This window comes from Artemia franciscana, unplaced genomic scaffold (genome assembly GCF_032884065.1).
Source record: "Artemia franciscana unplaced genomic scaffold, ASM3288406v1 Scaffold_4183, whole genome shotgun sequence".
Lineage (NCBI taxonomy): Eukaryota > Metazoa > Arthropoda > Branchiopoda > Anostraca > Artemiidae > Artemia > Artemia franciscana.
This window is the reverse complement of record NW_027064707.1, coordinates 820-18,994: the sequence shown is the minus strand read 5'-3', so window position 1 is coordinate 18,994 and position 18,175 is coordinate 820. Positions and strand designations below refer to the sequence as shown.

Genomic DNA, 18,175 nt, shown 5'->3' with positions numbered 1-18,175 from the left:
TACAATGGCGCGTAACTAATATGGCGCGTAACGACTTACGCGCGCGGGTGGGCTTGGGGGGGCGCGAAGCGCCACCCCAACAGCTAGTATATATATAAATAAGTTGTCTGTCTTTGTGTCTGTCTGTGGATCAGGTGACGTCATGTTTCTGTGTTGACTGACGTCATGAAATTAGTTGTCGTCATTTTTGTTTTGACGGTGACGTCATTCAAGATATTTAAGACATATATGTTCACGTAGAAATCTATTAATGTTTAAGTTTAAAATGACTGATGAACTTACAATGGCAAAAGCCGATGAAGATGCTCAAAGAGTCTATGCCAAAAAACTTGCTGCTCATAGAGAAAGTCAGAAAAGAAAGCATGCCGAGGAATCAAAAGAACAGCAAGGAACAGGCTTGAGGCTAAAGAACGCAAAACCGCGCAGTTAGATGAAGATCCACCTGGACAGCGAGAGTCAAAACATATCAAAACTGAAAATGATAGCGATGATGATTGGGTTTGGGATTTTGACTTGGATAAGGTCATCAATGCCTACCAGATTTTAGTTAAAAAAACAAAGGTTCGGCCATATGTATTTAATAGTGAAGCTGAAAAATAAAGAAGAAAAAGAAAACTGAAAAAGAAAAAATGTAAAAAACTAAAAAATACTAAAAAGAAAAAACACTCAAAGAGAAATTACAGACGGACACAAATGACGACCGGGACGCAAATGACGACCGGGACAGAGGGAATATAAATAACGACCGGGACACTCAAAGAGAAATTACAGACTTGGATACCGGGACACAAATGACGACCAGGACGCAGCAATCACCATCAACAAAGCACCGGGACACAAATTAAAGGTAAAAAACTAAAACCTAAAAAAAGACCAATTCAAAAACGAATGTATAAACAGACCGGGACACAAATGACGACCGGGACACAGGGACACAACTACAACAGGGACTCCGGGGGGCTCAGGGGGATATATAAATGACGATGGCGACACAGGGAATCGTCCATTAGCAATCACCATCAACAAAGCTCAAGGGCAATCATTAGAATCATGAGGTATAGATCTGAATACGGATTGTTTTCCCATGGACCATTATATGTTGCATGTTCAAGAGTCGTTAAACCTGACATTCTATTTATATGCACAGACAATGGGACAGCAAAGAATGTTGTATATTCGCAAGTTTTACGTGGTTAAAAAAAAATATATATATATATATATATATATATATATATATATATATATATATATATATATATATATATATATATATATATATATATATATATATATATATGTATATATATATATATATATATGTATATATATATATATAAATATATCTATATTCACAGGTGGGACATAGGGACACAACTACAATGGCACGTAACTAATATGGCGCGTAACGACTTACGCGCGCGGGGGGGCTTGGGGGGGGGGGCGCGAAGCGCCCCCCACCTACTAGGTGTTGGGGTGGCGCGAAGCACCACCCCAACAGCTAGTATATATATATATATATACATGTATATATATATATATATATATATATATATATATATATATATATATATATATATACATATATATATATATATATATATATATATATATATATATATATATATATATATATATATATATATATATATATATAATAGATTCTAGGCCCACACCTAGTTGGTGGGGTCGCTTCGCGCCCCCCCCAAGCCCCCCCGCGCGCGTAAGTCGTTACGCGCCATTGTAGTTGTGTCCCTGTGTCACAGACAGAAGGAGAAAAGGAAGACTGTTTTCCTAAATTAGTGATTAATATAGACCAGCACTTGAATGAGGCCTTAACCCTACTCATCCATACAATCACATAGGTCAAACAGCATAGCCACACACAATCAACCATAAAGAATAATCCATGGACAGGCAGTCATGTCGTCAATAAGTATAAGTCGTCATTTACCGAACAATAGAAAAAATAATATAGACAAATAATTCAGAGGCAACACCCAACATAAGGGCTCATCAGGAGAATACACTGGCCTATATAGGGTTTCGCCACTCTAAATTCTCTACCCAGCACAGTGTTGTGGCTACCACAGAATATCCATGGCATCCCCGCGTCAGGTATCACCCCCCAAAATACATGCCTATGAAAAAAAAACAGCAAATGTAAAACAACCAAGTAAAACCAAAACAAGCTTATCCTGTTAATATATCCCTCCCTTTAGCAACAATAGGTAAACTAAATATTATAAATTTTACCAAATCACAAATATTAACACATTGCAAAAAACCTGAATGAATTAAACAATTATAGAATTCATCATTACCATGTGGCTAATTTTTAAAAAAAAAATCCGCTCAATTAGAAACACAATTCAAAATAAATGGCGCTGTGACAACATTTCTCGAACCTCCGAAATTAGTTAAAAATTTCTTTAAGTATTTCAAGATAATTCTTTTGATATTTATTTAAAAGTTCGTTATAATGAAAACTAAATTTTTTTAATTGCCAAGTTAATTTATTTGCAGAAAAACCTCTTGATATCAATTTTTGGCTTAAGATTTTACATCTATATTTAAAATCAATATAATTACTACAATCCTTGCATAACGAAGTAACTGTGAGAAAAACGCTGAATATGTGATATTTGAGTGTATATTACTTTCAGGGAATGGGAAACTAATCACTTCAAAATCAAAATCATCCGTTTTATTATACATTTTAAAACTTAATTTATTATTATCACAAATATTAATATTTAAATCTAAGAAATGATCTTCATGACCAGCGCCATGACTAGGCTCAAGAATAAGCTCTGATGGATATATATTTTTAGAAATATCAATGAAATCCTTACAACTTAAGACCAAAATATCATCTAAATATCTTTTATTATTTGACAAAGCATGTTTTAAATTAATTGGATTATTCTTATCCATCATATATTTATATTCTAGTTGACTTAAAAACAAGTCAGCTATAAATGGGCTGGCATTCCCCCCCATGGGAATTCCCATAATTTGCTTGTACAAATCACCCCCAAATCTTATATAAGTATTGTATAAAACAAATTCCAATAACTCAAAAATCATATCCAAGCTGTAACATCTCAAGTTAACTGTAGTATTAAAGCAGTTTGTCCATATGGCTTTTTTATTATAACTGTCTATTTTTAAGAATCTTTTACTAGATAAGAGGAAAGATTTCTTTATAACAGTTTTTAAATTATCAAACACTAAATTAAGTGATAAATTAGTATACATTGTCGCAAAATCGAAAGACTCAATTCTTTTAGCTGAAACCATTGTTAAAGAATCTATCACCTGCAGTGAATTATTAACACTCCAATATGGATTAAAATTCGAAAATTTTTTAATACCAGAACAATAGGTTTTAAGTTTATTTACAATTTCCTTTAAAATTAAAGAGAGGTCAGTAGCAGCAATGCGGGTTGGACATTTAGCTGCTCCAGCAATAAACCGTGGTTTAGGGGGATTCTTATGAAATTTTACAGTCCAATATAGGAAAGGGAACTTTTTATCATTGTCATTTATTTTAATATTAAAATTTTTAAAAAGTATTTCTTCAGTTTTTTCAATTAAATTCTCATCCTCTATATTTACCTTTTCATAAACATTAGTTGTGCATAACTCCCTTTTTAAGATATCACAATACAGCTTCTGACAAATTATGGCAAAATTATTATTAGCTTTATCCACTGGCACAATTACAAATTCATTCTTTAGATTAGCAATTGCTTGTTTAATCTTCGCATTATAAAATAATGATTTAGTGTTACTATTTTTTAAGTTAGAATATATTTTATTTCTTACTCTACTAATAATTAAATTTTTTCAAACTTTGAAAACTCTCTTTATTTTTATTCTCTTTCTTACACCACTTATCAATAAATAAATCAAAATCATCTTCCAAGCCATCAAGAACACTCGATGGTTTCAGATGATGAGAAAGACGGAAATTAGCCCCTTTATTCATTATAATTTGAAGATCATCTTGCTTTATTATTGACAAGTCCCCTGTTATAACATGTTTGTAAGTAGGATTTACAAATGGGCCAAGTTGCTTACAATTACAAACCGGTTCCCAATTTATTCTTTTTTGAAATAAATTTCGTTTTAGTTAGAATGCAAATTGTATCACATATTACTTTAAAATTATAATCAAGAGCTGTATTATTCTTAACAATCCAGAAAAGTTTGATTAAATTCCTCTTGGATAAAATATTTAGACACTTTATTACAGAAATCATACCCCTAGATTCAAGTAGCTGGCATAGATCTATAGAAAGCATATGTACATCTAATTCATTTTTTCTATTATTTTTCCTATGTCCTCTAAATCCTTTTTTACGTTTAGTAGGAGAAGTAAAAGAAGGATGGTCCATAAAACCATCAATACATTTAACAACAACATGAGACATGTCACTATATTTTGCTACACGATCATTTAGCCCAAAAGGATAAGCTGTACCAAGAGTATGGATCCAGAAATCCTCCTGTTTACGTAGTCTATTATTCTTCTCTTCTTTATTTAAATTTTCTAATTCTAAATTTTCTAAAATTGTGACAGTTATATCTGATATGGAACATTTACCATTACTACAATGTTGAACTAGATAGTTATTAGTTTTTTCATTATTAACTGTTGTCTTGTGTCCAGAAAATCTTTTATATATATTATTAGTTGTTTCCCCCATATATTGTAGGCAGCATTTATTACATTCTAATAGGTAAATTACATTGGTTGTTCTACAATTAACATTACCACGTAACTTGCATGCAAAATTTTTATTATACAATGTACTTTTAACAGAAGTCCGTGGGACAAAATGATCTTGGCAAAGAAAACAACGACTTTTACACTTACTAACTTTCAAAAAATCGTTCCGAGTTCCGAGGCTAATATTTGTGTTTTGTTGCATAAAAAGTTATTGAAATTAATCCAAAACAAACCAACATCCAAATCAAAATCCAACAATCATAGTCCAAAAAACATGCCAAGGTCAATAGGTCAATAAATACATAAACAAAAAGATGAAAGAACATGAAATTTGCATAAGTGCCATCTCACCAATAATTAACAATATCAGGTTAAAAACCTGGACCAGGGTAAAGGTCTGTCGGGGAGAAAACTAAAAAAATTCTCTCCACCAGCACTGGATCCAACCTGGAATAATATCATGAAAAGAGAAATCACCAATGCTACAGCACAAACACAAAAAAAAAAAAAAAAAAAAAAAAAAAAAAAAAAGAGACAGAAGGAGAAAAGGAAGACTGTTTTCCTAAATTAGTGATTAATATAGACCAGCACTTGAATGAGGCCTTAACCCTACTCATCCATACAATCACATAGGTCAAACAGCATAGCCACACACAATCAACCATAAAGAATAATCCATGGACAGGCAGTCATGTCGTCAATATATATATATATATATATATATATATATATATATATATATATATATATATATATATATATATATATATATATATATATATATATATATATATATACATATATATATATATACCCTGTGTCCCGGTCGTCATCCCGGTATACATTCGTTTTTGAATTGGTATATGATGAAATAAATTTTTAATTTTTTCCCTTTTTTTCCTTTTAGTTTTTTTTTATTGGTTTTGACCTTTTTTTAGGTTTTTTAGTTTTTTTCTTTTTTCTTTTTAATTTTTTTTTGAAGTTTTTATCTTTTTAGTTTTTTTATTTTTATTTATATTTTTTAGTTTTCTTTTTCTCCTTTATTTTTCAGTTTTTTTCCTTTTTTTAGTTTTTTTTCTTTTTTAGTTCTTTTAGTTTTTACCTTTTTTAGTTTTTTTTAGTTTTTTACCTTTTTTTCTTTTTAGTTTTTTATTGGTTTTTACCTTTTTTAGTTTTTTTTCGTTTTTTCTTTTTACTTTTTTTTTAGTTTTTATCTTTTTTATTTTTTTTTATTTTTATTCTTAATTTTATTAGTTTTCTTTTTCTCTTCTATTTTTCAGTTTTTTCCTTTTTTTTCTTTTTTTTTTAGTTTTTAGTTTTTTAAGTTTTTTTCCTTTTTTTAGTTTCTTTAGTTTTTTTAGTTTTTCGGCTTTTTTATTAAATTTTTGTATTTTTCCCCTTTTATTCTTGGTTTTTTTTGGTTTTTACTTTTTTTTAGTTTTTTTAGTTTTTTTTCTTTTTTCTTTTTATTTTTTTTTATTTTTATTTTTTTTAGTTTTGTTTTTCTCCTTTATTTTTCATTTTTTTTCCTTTTTTTATTTTTTTTCTTTTTTAGTTTTTTTAATTTTTTTTATTAGTTTTTAGTTTTTTTCTTTTTAGTTTTTTTGTAGTTTTTACCTTTTTTTAGTTTTTTTTAGCTTTTTTTTACTTATGTCCTGGTCGTCATTTATACTCCCTGTGTCGTCATTTATACTCCACAGATCCACATATCCACAGATCCACAGACAACTTATTTTTATATATATAGATATATATATATATATATATATATATATATATATATATATATATATATATATATATATATATATATATATATATATATATATACATACATATATATATATATATATACATATATATACATATAAATATATATATACATATATATATATATATATACATATATATATATATATATATATATATATACATATACATCCACATTCACAGGAGGGACATGTAGTTAAAAACATATATATATACTAGCTGTTGGGGTGGCGCTTCGCGCCACCCCAACACCTAGTTGGTGGGGGGGCTTCGTGCCCCCCCACGCGCGTAAGTCGTTACGCGCCATATTAGTTACGCGCCATTGTAGTTGTGTCCCTATGTCCCCCCAAGCCCCCCCGCGCGCGTAAGTCGTTACGCGCCATTGTAGTTGTGTCCCTATGTCCCACCTGTGAATATAGATATATATATATATATATATATATATATATATATATATATATATATATATATATATATATATATATATATATATATATATATATATATATATATACATATATATATATATACATATATATATATATATATATATATATATATATATATATATATATATATATATATATATATATATATGTTTTTAACTACGTAAAACTTGCGAATATACAACATTCTTTGCTGTCCCATTGTCTGTGCATATAAATAGATTGTCAGGTTTACCGACTCTTGAACATGCAACATATAATGGTCCATGGGAAAACAATCCGTATTCAGATCTATACCTCATGATTCTAATGATTGCCCTTGAGCTTTGTTGATGGTGATTGCTAATCGACCATTCCCTGAGTCGCCATCGTCATTTATATATCCCCCTGTGCACCCCGGCGTCCCCTTTGTAGTTATGTCCCTGTGTCCCGGTCGTCATTTATATTCCCTGTGTCCCGGTCGTCATTTGTGTCCCGGTGTCCCAGTCTGTAATTTCTCTTTGAGTGTCCCGGGCGTCATTTATATTCCTTGTGTCCCGGTGTCCCGGTCGTCATTTGTCAGGTTTACCGACTCTTGAACATGCAACATATAATTGTACATGGGAAAAACAATCCATATTCAGATCTATACCTCATGATTCTAATGATTGCCCTTGAGCTTTGTTGATGGTGATTGCTAATTGAACATTCCCTCTGTCCCGGTCGTCATTTATATTCCCAGTATCCCGGTCGTCATTTGTGTCCCAGTGTTCCAGTCTGTAATTTCTCTTTGAGCGTCCCGTTCGTCTTTGTTTGATGGTGAGCTTTGTTGCCCCTTGAGCTTTGTTGATGGTGATTGCTAATCGAACATTGCCTGTGTCCCCGTCGTCATTTAATTCCCTGTGTCCCGGTCGTCATCCCGGTATACATTCGTTTTCGAATTGGTATATGATGAAATAAATTTTTAATTTTTTCCCTTTTTTTCCTTTTAGTTTTTTTTTATTATTGGTTTTGACCTTTTTTTTAGGTTTTTTAGTTTTTTTCTTTTTTCTTTTTAGTTTTTTTTGAAGTTTTTATCTTTTTAGTTTTTTTATTTTTATTTTTTTAGTTTTCTTTTTCTCCTTTATTTTTCAGTTTTTTCCTTTTTTTAGTTTTTTTTCTTCTTTTTTAGTTCTTTTAGTTTTTACCTTTTTTAGTTTTTTTTAGTTTTTTAGATGAAAATTTTTTTTAGTTTTTTTCCTTTTTTTCTTTTTATTGGTTTTTACCTTTTTTTTTAGCTTTTTTCGTTTTTTTCGTTTTTTCTTTTTACTTTTTTTTTTTTTAATTTTAGTTTTTATCTTTTTTATTTTTTTTTTATTTTTATTCTTAATTTTATTAGTTTTCTTTTTCTCTTCTATTTTTCAGTTTTTTCCTTTTTTTAAGTTTTTTTTTTTTTAGTTTTTAGTTTTTTAGTTTTTTTAGTTTTTTTAGTTTTTTAGCTTTTTTATTTTTTTTATTAGTTTTTAGTTTTTTTTGTAGTTTTTGCCTTTTTTTTTAGTTTTTTCAGTTTTTTTTTTTAAGTTTTTAGTTTTTTACCTTTTTTAGCCTAACCAGGATTTGAGCCTAGGACCTTCATTCACCGTTCTGATACCCTCTCTCACCGAGTGACTACTCCAGCATGTTCATTTGGGTGTTTTAAATGGTATATTATTAACCAAATTAATGTGTTTTACAATATACTAAGCATCGTCATAACAAACATGACGACAACTAATTTCAAGACGTCAGCCGACACAGAAACATGACGTCACCTGATCCACAGATCCACAGACAGACAACTTATTTTTATATAGATAGATATATACCTAGCATATATACCACTATATATACCACCCCAACACCTAGTTGGCCCCCCCGCGCGCGTAAGTCGTTACGCGCCATATTAGTTACGCGCCATTGTAGTTGTGTCCCTATGTCCCACCTGTGAATATAGATATATATATATCTATCTATCTATCTTCTATATATATAAAAATAAGTTGTCTGTCTGTGGATGGATCAGGTGACGTCACCTGAAAAAACTGGATCAGGTGACGTCAAAACTGAAAAAACTAAAAAAAGGCAAAAACTACAAAAAAAACTAAAAACTAATAAAAAAATTAAAAAAGCTAAAAAACTAAAAAAACTAAAAAAAGGCAAAAACTACAAAAAAAACTAAAAACTAATAAAAAAGCTAAAAAACTAAAAAAACTAAAAAAAGGCAAAAACTACAAAAAAAACTAAAAACTAATAAAAAAAATAAAAAAGCTAAAAAACTAAAAAAACTAAAAAAAGGTAAAAAACTAAAAAAACTAAAAACTAAAAAAAACTTAAAAAAAGGAAAAAACTGAAAAATAAGCTAAAATAAAGGTAAAAACCAATAAAAAACTAAAAAAAAAACTAAAAAAACTAAAAAAAGGCAAAAACTACAAAAAAACTAAAAACTAATAAAAAAAGTAAAAAAGCTAAAAAGCTAAAAAACTAAAAAAAAACTAAAAAAAGGTAAAAAACTAAAAAAAAATAAAAATAAAAAAAAACTAAAAAAAGGAAAAAACTGAAAAATAAGCTAAAATAAAGGTAAAAACCAATAAAAAACTAAAAAGAAAAAAAGGAAAAAACTAAAAAAAATTTTCATCTAAAAAACTAAAAAAAACTAAAAAAGGTAAAAACTAAAAGAACTAAAAAAGAAAAAAATAAATGACGACACTCAAAGAGAAAGCGACCAGGACAAAAGGAATGTTCGATTAGCAATCAACAAAGCACCGGGACACAGGGAGTATAAATGACGACCAGGACATAAGTAAAAAAAAAACTAACAAAACTAAAAAGAAAGTAAAAACTACAAAAAAACTAAAAAGAAAAAAACTAAAAAAAGGCAAAAACTACAAAAAATACTAAAAACTAATAAAAAAGCTAAAAAACTAAAAAAACTAAAAAAAGGCAAAAACTACAAAAAAAACTAAAAACTAATAAAAAAAATAAAAAAGCTAAAAAACTAAAAAAACTAAAAAAACTAAAAAAAGGTAAAAAACTAAAAAAACTAAAAACTAAAAAAAACTAAAAAAAAGGAAAAAACTGAAAAATAAGCTAAAATAAAGGTAAAAAACAATAAAAAACTAAAAAAAACTGAAAAAACTAAAAAAAGGCAAAAACTACAAAAAAAACTAAAAACTAATAAAAAAAGTAAAAAAGCTAAAAAACTAAAAAAAAATAAAAAAACTAAAAAAAGGTAAAAAACTAAAAAAAATAAAAAATAAAAAAAAACTAAAAAAAAGGAAAAAACTGAAAAATAAGCTAAAATAAAGGTAAAAACCAATAAAAAACTAAAAAGAAAAAAAGGAAAAAACTAAAAAAAATTTTCATCTAAAAAACTAAAAAAAACTAAAAAAGGTAAAAACTAAAAGAACTAAAAAAGAAAAAAATAAATGACGAGACAAAAGGAATGTTCGATTAGCAATCAACAAAGCACCGGGACACAGGGAGTATAAATGACGACCAGGACATAAGTAAAAAAAAACTAACAAAACTAAAAAGAAGGTAAAAACTACAAAAAAACTAAAAAGAAAAAAAAACTAAAAACTAATAAAAAAACTAAAAAATCTAAAAATCTAAATAAACTAAAAAAGAAAAAAAAGGAAAAAAATAAAGGAGAAAAACAAAACTAAAAAACGAATGTATATACAGACCGGGACACCGGGATACAAATGACGACCGGGACACAGGGAATATAAATGACGACCGGGACACAGGGACACAACTACAACGGGGACACCGGGGGAAACAGGGGGATATAAATGACGACCGGGACACCGGGACAGGGAATGGTCGATTAGCAATCACCATCAACAAAGCTCAAGGGCAATCATTAGAATCATGAGGTATAGATCTGAATACAGATTGTTTTCCCATGGACCATTATATGTTGCATGTTCAAGAGTCGGTAAACCTGACAATCTATTTATATGCAAAGACAATGGGACAGCAAAGAATGTTGTATATTCGCAAGTTTTACGTAGTTAAAACCATATATATATATATATATATATATATATATATATATATATATATATATATATATATATATATATATATATATATATATATATATATATATATATATATATATATATCTATCTATATTCACAGGTGGGACATAGGGACACAACTACAATGGCGCGTAACTATTATGGCGCGTAACGACTTACGCGCGCGGGGGGGCTTGGGGGGGGGCGCGAAGCGCCCCCACCAACTAGGTGTTGGGGTGGCGCGAAGCGCCACCCCAACAGCTAGTATATATATATATATATATGTTCCATGCAACATATAATGGTCCATGGGAAAACAATCCGTATTCAGATCTATACCTCATGATTCTAATGATTGCCCTTGAGCTTTGTTGATGGTGATTGCTAATCGACCATTCCCTGAGTCGCCATCGTCATTTATGACGACAACTAACTTCATGACGACATGCAGCTCAATCCTTATGATGACGTCACTCGACAGTCATTGTAAACTTAAACATTAATAGATTTCTACGTGAACATATGTCTTAAATATCTTGAATGACGTCACCGTCAAAGCAAAAATGACGACAACTAATTTCATGACGTCAGTCAACACAGAAACATGACGTCACCTGATCCACAGACAGACAGACAACTTATTTATATATATAGATATATATATATATATATATATATATATATATATATATATATATATATATATATATATATATATATATATATATATATCTATATTCACAGGTGGGACACGTAGTTAAAAACATATATATATATATATATATATATATATATATATATATATATAAAAGAAACCTAAAAAGAAAAACCTAAAAAGAAAAAACTTTAAAAAGGAAAAAAATAAAAAAGGTAAAAAACTAAAAAGAAAAAAACACCGGGACACAAATGACGACCGGGACGACACAGGGAATATAAATGACGACCGGGACACAGAGAATATAAATGACGACCGGGACACAACTACAACGGGGACGTCAGGGGGCACAGGGGGATATATAAATGACGACGGGGACGCGCGATGGGACAGTGAACAATGTTGTATATTCGCGAGTTTTACGTAGTAAAAAACATATATATATATATATATATATATATATATATATATATATATATATATATATATATATATATATATATATATATATATATATATATATACATATATATATATATATATATATATATATATATATATATATGTATATATATATATATATATATATATATATATATATATATATATATATATATATATATATATATATATATATATATATATATAGGGGAGAGTGGGGCACGTTGGCCAGTGGGGCAGGTTGAACACTTGGGAATTGGTCTGCCATCTATTGCCAAAAAATTTTGTAACTGCTACTGAATGTGAGAAATTGCATCAGAAACATGTCATGAAAATATGGTGGCTATAGCGTCTTTGTGAAAAAAGTGGCGGACAAATTTTGTTTTTTCGGTAAGTTTTTATGAAAAATCAAGGTAGACGTAGTGTCATTTTGAGAGAAAACGAGAAGAGTAATTACAATAAGATTTTTATCGCAGGAAAGCCAGCTGATTGGCTCCATTTTAGGCTTGGATCTGAATTCTTAACTTTAACAGTTTTTAAAGTAGCCATGTTTTTGTTTAGCTTTCCTCTGTGGGGCAGGTTGGTCACTTTTTTATGGGGCAGGTTGATCACTTTGAAGACGCACTGTCAAGCCTGCCCCACAGTGTGAAAGAAAATGTTATTATAATTTCCTTGAATATTCTTCTTTTTTTTATTGTAGGTGAGATTTAACAAAAATGAGGACCTACAAGAGAAAAACAGAAAATGGGACCATTCCTCCTGAGGTTATAAGACAAGGTGTGCAAAAAATACTGGAAGGAGGAAAGTTTGCTACTGTAGCCCGTGAGATTCATATCCCCCGATCGACTCTTAAGCGCTACACTCAGAAGTTCTTAACAGAAGGTGGCACAAGTACAAATGATGTCAGTGAAGTACCACTGGAAAATTTTATCCCACGGTACAAAACGCGCAAAATATTTACGGCTGAAGAGGAGAAAAGCCTTGAAAATTATCTTATTAGAGCATCACAACTTCATCATGGACTTTCGACAAGGGAGGTCAGAAAATTAGCGTTTGATTTTGCTGAGAAACTGGGTAAGGATATTCATCACTGGGAAGAAGCAAAAACAGCTGGAAAGGACTGGCTCTGGGCCTTTTTACGCCGCAACCCAACACTTTCTCTACGATCTCCAGAAGCGACAAGTATTGCAAGAGCTACTGCCTTTAACAGACCTGTAGTCAATGCTTTTTTTGACACATACGAGTCATTGCTGCGCAAATACAGTTTTTCGGCTTGTGATGTATGGAATTTAGACGAAACTGGCCCCACTACTGTTCACAATTCAAGAAAAATAGAAAGGAAAGAAGCAAGTTGGAAGAATTACATCAGGAGAAAGAGGGGTGCTAGTTACAATGTGCACAGCTGTGTCTGCTCAAGGAATTGCCATCCCACCATTCATGATTTTTCCGAGGGTAAAGTATCTTCCTCACATGATGAAGGGATCTCCGCCTGGGAGTGTTGCTCATCCCTCGGGATGGATGACTGAAGAGAACTTTGTTGTTTTTCTTGAACATTTCATCCGCCACAGCAAGCCTAGTGTTGAAAGGCCAGTGCTACTTCTGATGGACAACCACACTAGCCATGTTACCATTGAGTCGCTTGAACTGATGAAGAAGTCCCACATCATTGCATTAACCTTCCCGCCACACACAAGCCATAAACTGCAGCCGCTAGATCGAAGTTGTTACGGACCATTCAAGGCATTCTATAATGCCGCCTGCGACACGTGGATGACAAAGAATCCAGGAAAATCCATTTCTATTTACGACGTAGCGGAGCTAGTTGGAACTGCCTTTCCTCGTGCATTGACTCCCACGAATATCACATCTGGATTCAGGGTTGCCGGAATTTGGCCTTGTGATCGTTTTGTGTTCGCGGATGAGGACTTTCTTGCCGCAGAGGTTACTGACAGACTTGATCCATCTGGTATTGCGCAACGAGCAGGATCAGAGATGTTTGTTGGACAAGATAGTGGAAGTCAATCACAGTCAGAACCAAGTTCAGCTGATCTTCAAGCCCTTGTGGGATCAACGTCTGCTGCACTTGGACCAGAAGTAGTAAGACCTTACCCAAAAGCACCACCAAAAAAGGGTGATACGATTAAACGGAAGAAGGGAAGGTCTCAGGTTCTTACTGACACACCAGTAAAAAAACGCTTTAATCGAAGAACTCTCAGCTAAGAAGAAACGCAAAGGAGAAACTGAGGAGAAAAAAACTAGTAAATCCAATAAGAACACCGCAAAAGAAATGCCACGTAAGGCACTTTTCGTCGAAGCAGACAATTTCAGCTCAGATAGTGACAATGAGATGGTCTTTGACGACGATTCCGACCTTGATGTTGATATGGATGACTGTACAACTGAAAAAGATGAAGTCAGTGTTGGTGACTTTATCCTGGTGGAGTTTTTAGGCAAAAGAGTGAAAAAGTATTTTGCCGGTGAAGTCAAGAAAGACACCAGTGAAGGATATGTAGTCAACTTCCTTCGGAGGAAATCTCCCTCCTGGAAATTTGTTTTTCCTGAAGTAGCTGACGAATCACTAGTTCCTCAAAGTGACATTTTTATGAAGCTTCCAGTTCCCAGGATCTCTGGGGGGACCGAACGTGCCGCAAAAGCACTAGTCTTCGACGTTAATTTGAGTGAATATTCGGTTGAATAAATTTTTTTTTTTTGTATCTAATGCGAAATTGCTAGTTAAATGTTGCATTTTACGTAAAATATAATTGAAACAATAATAGTACTACAATTGTACCTGGTGTTAGAAGTAATAAAGAGACTATTAACAGTGTGACCAACCTACCCCCCTACGAGGTACATTGGTCACTTTCGACCTCATCTGTTAAAAATGTTACTGAAGAGAAAACAACGGTAGATTAAATCTAAGAAAAATTGTGGACGTTGAACAGGAAATGCTGTATCTTTTGACACTAGAATCATTTTCCTAGCTCGCACACTTTGGCCACACAGTCTGCCAAACCAAAAAGGTGACCAACCTGCCCCACTCTCCCTTATATATATATATATATGTATATATATATATATATATATATATATATATATATATATATATATATATATATATATATATATATATATATATATATACTAGCTTTTGGGGTGGCGCTTCGCGCCCCCCCAGCCCCCCCGCGCGCGTAAGTCGTTACGCGCCATTGTAGTTGTGTCCCTATGTCCCACCTGTGAATATATATATATATATATATATATATATATATATATATATATATATATATATATATATATATATATATATATATATATATATATATATATATATATATATATATATATGTTTTTAACTACGTAAAACTTGCGAATATACAACATTCTTTGCTGTCCCATTGTCTGTGCATATAAATAGATTGTCAGGTTTACCGACTCTTGAACATGCAACATATAATGGTCCATGGGAAAACAATCCGTATTCAGATCTATACCTCATGATTCTAATGATTGCCCTTGAGCTTTGTTGATGGTGATTTCTAATCGACCATTCCCTGTGTCGCTATCGTCATTTATATATCCCCCTGTGCCCCCCGGCGTCCCTTTGGAGTTTTGTCCCTGTGTCCCGGTCGTCATTTATATTCCCTGTGTCCCGGTCGTCATTTGTGTCCTGGTGTCCCAGTCTGTGATTTCTCTTTGAGTGTCCCGGGCGTCATTTATATTCCTTGTGTCCCGCTCGTCATTTATATCCCCCTTTGCCCCCCGGCGTCCCCGTTGTAGTTGTGTCCCTGTGTCCCGGTCGTCATTTATATTCCCTGTGTCCCGGTCGTCATTTGTATCCCGGTGTCCCGGTCTGTATATACATTCGTTTTTTAGTTTTGTTTTTCTCCTTTATTTTTTTCCTTTTTTCTTTTTTTTCTTTTTTAGTTTATTTAGATTTTTAGATTTTTTAGTTTTTTTATTAGTTTTTAGTTGTTTTTTTTTCTTTTTAGTTTTTTTGTAGTTTTTACCTTTTTTTTAGTTTTTTTTTTTTACTTATGTCCTGGTCGTCATTTATACTCCCTGTGTCCCGGTCGTCATTTGTGTCCCGGTGCTTTGTTGATTGCTAATCGAACATTCCTTTTGTCCCGGTCGCTTTCTCTTTGAGTGTCGTCATTTATATTCCCTATGTGCCGGTGTCCCGGTCGTCATTTGTGTCCCGATGTCCCGGTCTGTAAATTCGTCAGTTGAAAACATGACGTCAGTCGACACACAAACATGACGTCACCCGACAGACAGACCCACACACACAGAGACAACTTATTTTTATATATATAGATTGTTCCGAGTTTTCATCCGTCACGATGTCTAAGATTGAAAAGGATAAAGTTCAACTGGATGCAAAGTCAATTTATGTTTTTAACGACGTAAAACTTGTGAATATACAACATTCTTCGCTGCCCCATTGTCTGTGCATATAAATAGATTGTCAGGTTTACCGACTCTTGAACATGCAACATATAATTGTCCATGGGAAAAAACAATCCATATTCAGATCTATACCTCATGATTCTAATGATTGCCCTTGAGCTTTGTTGATGGTGATTGCTAATCGAAAATAAGTTGTCTGTGGATCTGTGGATCGTGGATCAGGTGACGTCACCTGAAAAAACTGGATCAGGTGACGTCAAAACTGAAAAAACTAAAAAAAGGCAAAAACTACAAAAAAAACTAAAAACTAATAAAAAAAATAAAAAAGCTAAAAAACTAAAAAAACTAAAAAAAGGCAAAAACTACAAAAAAAAACTAAAAACTAATAAAAAAGCTAAAAAACTAAAAAAACTAAAAAAAAGGCAAAAACTACAAAAAAAACTAAAAACTAATAAAAAAAATAAAAAAGCTAAAAAACTAAAAAAACTAAAAAAACTAAAAAAAGGTAAAAAACTAAAAAAACTAAAAACTAAAAAAAACTAAAAAAAAGGAAAAAACTGAAAAATAAGCTAAAATAAAGGTAAAAACCAATAAAAAACTAAAAAAAAAACTGAAAAAACTAAAAAAAGGCAAAAACTACAAAAAAACTAAAAACTAATAAAAAAAGTAAAAAAGCTAAAAAACTAAAAAAACTAAAAAAACTAAAAAAACTAAAAAAAGGTAAAAAACTAAAAAAAATAAAAAATAAAAAAAAACTAAAAAAAAAGGAAAAAACTGAAAAATAAGCTAACATAAAGGTAAAAACCAATAAAAAACTAAAAAGAAAAAAAGGAAAAAACTAAAAAAAATTTTCATCTAAAAAACTAAAAAAAACTAAAAAAGGTAAAAACTAAAAGAACTAAAAAAGAAAAAAATAAATGAGGACACTCAAAGAGAAAGCGACCAGGACAAAAGGAATGTTCGATTAGCAATCAACAAAGCACCGGGACACAGGGAGTATAAATGACGACCAGGACATAAGTAAAAAAAAAAATTAACAAAACTAAAAAGAAGGTAAAAACTACAAAAAAACTAAAAAGAAAAAAAAACTAAAAACTAATAAAAAAACTAAAAAATCTAAAAATCTAAATAAACTAAAAAAGAAAAAAAAAAGGAAAAAAATAAAGGAGAAAAACAAAACTAAAAAACGAATGTATATACAGACCGGTACACCGGGATACAAATGACGACCGGGACACAGGGAATATAAATGACGACCGGGACACTGGGACACAACTACAACGGGGACACCGGGGGAAACAGGGGGATATAAATGACGACCGGGACAAAAAAACTAAAAAGAAAAAAAAACTAAAAACTAATAAAAAAACTAAAAAATCTAAAAATCTAAATAAGCTAAAAAAGAAAAAAAAAGGAAAAAAATAAAGGAGAAAAACAAAACTAAAAAACGAATGTATATACAGACCGGGACACCGGGATACAAATGACGACCGGGACACAGGGAATATAAATGACGACCAGGACACAGGGACACAACTACAACGGGGACACCGGGGGAAACAGGGGGATGTAAATGACGACCGGGACACCGGGACAGGGAATGGTCGATTAGCAATCACCATCAACAAAGCTCAAGGGCAATCATTAGAATCATGAGGTATAGATCTGAATACAGATTGTTTTCCCATGGACCATT

The 18,175-nt window shown here is 31.4% G+C and overlaps 1 long non-coding RNA gene across 1 annotated transcript; it reads left to right on the top strand.

The window, feature by feature from the left end:
• Window positions 1–9,448: 9,448 nt before the first annotated feature.
• On the top strand, window positions 9,449–17,702 carry LOC136043263 (uncharacterized). The gene is made up of 2 exons (XR_010621578.1): window positions 9,449–10,046; window positions 16,985–17,702. It is a non-coding gene; the product is annotated as an uncharacterized LOC136043263 (long non-coding RNA).
• The last annotated feature ends 473 nt before the right edge of the window (window positions 17,703–18,175 follow it).